This window comes from Rhincodon typus, chromosome 31 (genome assembly GCF_021869965.1).
Source record: "Rhincodon typus isolate 14 chromosome 31, sRhiTyp1.1, whole genome shotgun sequence".
NCBI lineage: Eukaryota > Metazoa > Chordata > Chondrichthyes > Orectolobiformes > Rhincodontidae > Rhincodon > Rhincodon typus.
This window is the reverse complement of record NC_063362.1, coordinates 3,277,379-3,282,649: the sequence shown is the minus strand read 5'-3', so window position 1 is coordinate 3,282,649 and position 5,271 is coordinate 3,277,379. Positions and strand designations below refer to the sequence as shown.

At 42.8% G+C, this 5,271-nt stretch overlaps 1 long non-coding RNA gene across 1 annotated transcript; it reads left to right on the top strand.

Moving 5' to 3' along the window:
- The first annotated feature begins 788 nt into the window (after positions 1-788).
- LOC125486651 lies at positions 789-4,986 on the top strand. Its single transcript, XR_007265285.1, has 2 exons — positions 789-3,236; positions 4,495-4,986. It is a non-coding gene; the product is annotated as an uncharacterized LOC125486651 (long non-coding RNA).
- Positions 4,987-5,271: the final 285 nt, after the last annotated feature.

Sequence of the window (5,271 nt, the reverse complement as noted above, 5' to 3'; positions counted from 1 at the left end):
TTCTGCTTTCTTGACTGTCATGTTGACGTGGGTGGACCAGGACAATTGTTGGTGATCATCGTTCCCAGGAACTTAACGTTCTCGACCATCTCCACCTTAGCACCATTGATGCAGACAGGGCGATACCCTCGACTTAGCTTCCTGAATTCAATGAAAACTTCTTCGTTTTGCTGACGTTGATGGAGAGATTGTTGTCTTTATGCCCTGCTACTAAGCACCCAATCTGTCTCCTGTATTCTGTCTCATCGTTGTTTGAGATCTGATCTATAACAGTCGTGTCGTCAGCAGACTTGTAAATGGAGTTGGGATGGAATTTGGCCACACAGCCGTGAGTGTATAAGGAGTATAGTAGGCGGCCAAATACACAGCCTTATGGGGCACCAGTGCTGTAGATTATGGTGGAGGAGGTGTTGTCACGTATGCTTACTGATTGCAGTCTATGGATCAGGACATTAAGGATCCAGTTACGGGGTAGGGGAGGAACCGAGACTTAGATCTCAGAGTTTGGAGATGAGATTGTTTTGAATTATGTTGTTGAAGACAGAACTGTCGTCAATAAGTAGAAGCCTGGTAAGTGAATTGCGAAGTATCAAGGCAACTTGATCGGCTGGAGTTGATTTGAGCCATGACTAACCTCTCAATGCGTTCCGTAGTTATTTAGGCATGCTGCATGATTTTTCTCTGGCACCGGCATGATGGTGGTCTTCTTGAAGCAGGTGGGAACATCAGATTGTAGCGAGGAGAGGTTAAAGATGTCTGTCAATACTCCCGTCAGCTGGTCCGCACAGGATCTGAGTGCACAGCCAGGGATTCCATCTGAGCCAGTTGCTTTCCATGGGTTCACGCCCAAGAAGGCCAATCTAACGTCTGCAGCAGTGACAGTGGGTCCAAGTGCAGCCGAAGCTGTTGGGATAGATGACATCACTTCATTGACCTTCTGTTCAAAGCGAGCATAGATGCATTGAGCTCGTTGGGTAGGGATGTACTGTTGTCCGCGAATCTGTTTGACTTCATTTTGAAGCACATTATGTCGTTTTGAGCCTTGCCACGAACAACGGGTGTCCATGTGGTTCGTTTGGGTCTCAGGCTTAGTTTGGTATTGCCTTTTGGGGTCTCTGATGGCCTTACGAAGGTCATACCTTGATTTCCTGTGTAGGTCAGGGTTGCCCAACTTGTATGCTTCAGACCCGGATGTTAGTAGGGAATGGATCCCCTGGTTTATCTATGGTTTCTAGTTGGGGAACATTTGGATGAATTTCTTCGGCATGCAGTCTTATACACACTTACCAATGAAGTCTGTAGTGCAAAACTTGTCTAGGTTGGCTGATACATTCTTGAATATTGACCAGTCCAACAAGTCTAAGCAGTCCCATAGAAGCTGTTCCATTGCCTCAGACCTTTCTGTACTGGGTCCTCACGCTTCAATTTCCTCTTGTAAGCCAGGAGGAGGAACACAACGTTGTGATCTGATTTTTCCAAAATGCGGATGGAGAATGGAGCAGCTGGCATCTTTGGTTGTGTAGCAATGGTCAAGGATGTTCGAATGTCTGGTGGGACAGAGGACGTGTTGATAATATTTTGGTAGCACCTTCTTGAGGTTGGCCTGTTTGAAGTCACCAGCTACGATGAACAAGACCTCGGGCTATTCTGTCTCAAGACTGTAGCGTTGTATACTTCGTCAAGTGCACTCTTCACTTCCATATGGGGTGGGATGTAGGCTGCTATCAGGATAGTGGAGGTGAACTCTTGCGGCAGATAGTGGGCTCACACTTTAAGATATTCTGGGACCAGGGAACAGTAACTTGCCAGGGTCGCCATGTCTGAACTCCAAGAAGTGTTGATTAGGATGCAGACCCTACTGCCTCTTGCTTTGCCCAAGCGCACTGAGCAGTCCATTTGGTGAACTGAGAAACCCTCAGGTTGTAACGTACAGTCAGGTGTAGCAGGAGTGAGTCATGTCTGTAAAACAGAACACACAACAGTTTCAATTCCCTCTGGAAAGTGAGTCTAGCTTGAAGCTCATCTATTTTGTTCTCAATGGTTTGGACGTTTGCCAGGAGTACACTGGGGAGGGCGGCCCTTGAAACCCTGAAGTTCAGTCTTATCTGAAGTCCAGCGCGTTTCCAGTGTTTTCTTAGTAGGTAGCAGCTCCTAGTTGACCCTGGGCATTGGTGAGGGAAGTCTGCTGCTCCAAGAGGTAAGTGTGTGCTCCTGGTGGGGTCCTGTGCACCAGTCACGGTCTTGAGTGCTCTGGGGGGGGTTTTGTGGTCGGTTTGGTTGGGCCTCCTTGATATTGGGTCACCATGGGCTCAGGTCTTGTTCAAGCGCTGGTTAGGCCTTGGGTCCAGGTTTGCATGAGGTTGGGCCTTCAAGAGGCCAGAAGGTCTCTGGGCTTGCGGTCCCACTTTGGCGATGTAAGAAGGTGCTTTTGATGGGGTTCTAGGCATTAATCTCGTTCACATGCGCTCCAGAGGGTCTTGCAGTCATTTTGGTCAGGCCTTCTCAATGTTGGGTCACCGTAGGGTTACGTCTTGTTCCTGCACTGGTCAGGTCTTATTCTGGGTTTCCATGAGGAGATTGGGCTTCTGGGAAGCTGGTAGGCTCTTAATTCTCCTGGGGTTGTGGTTCCAGCATCATCAGTTTTTAAGCCTCATCAGTCCTAGAATCTTTACACTTGAAAGTAGATTTAAGAGAACATTGTTAGTAATTCTGATTAACTTAGAATTGAGGTTTCGAACAATTATAAGATATATAAGAATAAGATCTGCTGTGAACAGCTCGCAAGATGTCACCGCACTACGGCGCCATTTTGAAAATTTGAGAAGTTGGCTATTAACGACATCAGTACCAGGGAATTAGTTTTAGCAAGCCTGGAAAAGCCTTTAAGCTGATGGCAAATGTTGAATGGTAACTGGGACCTGAGGAAATGATCAGTCTGACAGGGCCTAGTGAGATTTTGAATTGGATTTTGGATGTTCTCTGTGAACAGTACTCTGGCTGTTGATGATATGGCATGAGAAATTGAAAGTTCCCTTCCTAAGCTGTCTTATCAACTCGTGGCAGTTTAGAGAATAGGACACCTTAAGTATTACAGCAAACTTTGTTTTAACCAGCACCTTATGAACTGGCACTCTTGATAAAATTATATACCTCAAAATACCAGACGTTTATTGTGTTGTTACAATCTCCGCAATCTCCAACTACTCAGTTGCCTGGAGTAAGAAGGCTCTCTGCTGGTAAGTTTTAATTAGGGCAAAGTTGCATTATTATTTAAGTGATTAATGCTGTAAATAATGTATAACAGTATGTGTAAACCCCTGCTTTACGTTTCTATTACTAAGTCTGTGTTTTTACATTGATTATGTGGACTTCTTGATCAACGGGAATTTTTTTTTCTATTCATTTGTGGGATGTGGGCGTTGCTGGCTGGCCAGCATTTCTTGCCCATCCCTAGTTGTCCTTGAGAAGGTGGTGGTAAGCTGCCTTCTTGATCAACCAGCACACTCCAGGTCCCCTAGATGTTGTTTAGTAAAACGTTTGCAGTTCTCCCTTTATCTGAGTGAACTTAAAGGTGACCTTGTTTGACATCTTCAGAAAATCAACCAAGCAATCATCAACCACGCCTGCAGAATAATACATCATGAAAACCACTTCAGTAATCTGGCCAGTTTTGTTATTTTCTTTTTTCTTAACAGTGTTTGCTTGTTCATCCTTTGTGTGACTAGAGCTGAAAAGAATGAATTTTGGGTTTAGAGCTAAATCAGTAGATTACTTTGTTGTTTAATTTTGTTCTACGGAAGTTATGGTATTAATAAATTGATGGGTCTTTTGATTAAGATGCAAACGTCATCTGGAATTGATTCGCAGAGTCTGGGATTGGTTATTAAAGTCTGGTCAAGAACCATTGGGTCAGTTTTAAGGGTCTTTGAAGCTTTAATTTTACTGAGTTGCAAATACAGAGGTAGGAAGTCTGATTTGGTTCGGCTGTCTGTCTCCGTGTTGCAATAATTTGGACTCTGTTCCATACAATTTGTAAGTTCTTGTGAAGGACTTAACATCCATTGGTATTCTCCTGTCAGAAATTTAATCTGTCTCTTCGCGTAGTGTCTGTGTTAACCAAAGGTTTCAAATCAAAGTGTAGACCATAGCACTATTTGACTCAGTGAGGCAGCTGCTGAGAACTACCACAGCCACTGCAGTGATTGAGCCCAGGCTGTAGTATTTTTCTGTACCATTCTCTGGCTATCCTTCTATTTGAGTTAGCTGACATTTTAAATTTAATTAGGTCTTCAAAAATATTAGATTCATCAAGTGTGGTATTGCTTTACACATGCATGATTGTTCTGATCAACTAAAAGCGTTTACGGTGTTTGTTATTCCATCCTAAGTAATGGACTCTAGTAACTTACCAACAACAAATATTAGATTAATTGGTCTATAATTCCTTGGTTTCTGTTGCTCACCTTACTTAAATATTGATTTTTCCATTTAAAGGGACTGTTCCTGAATCAAGAGAGATTTGCATTGACATAGTTTGGATACCTACAACGTTCTCACCTACTTCCTTGAAAACCTGAAATGAAAATCCACTTCTGGGAATTCAGCAGTCTTTATTCTCATTTTTTCTCATGTTAATTTTGGTGAGTCTGCTCAGATTCACGAATGGTGGGCAAGTCATCCTCTTTCTCTGTTATAAATGCTGATATCAAGTAATTACACAGCAAACCCGCCATTAACAATATCCCAATTTCAGTTTTCAAGGGGCCACATTGCACCTGATTATCCACAATGTCTAATTGTAGATATGTTGATTTTGACATCTTTTGCAAGTTAGGTTCTGGACATCTCTCCCAGTTGCCAGGATCAATGCCATTTTCACATTTTACTTTTGTTTTTATTTTGTTCTTTACCTCTTAAGTTGTCTGTGGATATTTTTGACGAGAAATACTCCTGCCTTTTAGGGGAATAAACTTGTTTTTGAACACCTGTCCACTGATCATCTTCATTCTACCCATGAAGGTATTTGCACTGTTTACTGTGGAAAGCCTCTGTCCAATTGCACTGAAAGCAGCTTTACCTAAGCCTAGGTTCTCGTAAACGTTTTGCATGTCTTTTTTCTATATACCGTATTGCATTTATATTTAATGCTTACTACTAGGTAAATATTTATCCACCTGTCAGGTTATCAGTTACTAAATTTAATATGGCCTTCTCTGTTGCTAGTTTGAGGATATATTGCTACAGAAAACTATGTCGAACATAACTTGAAAT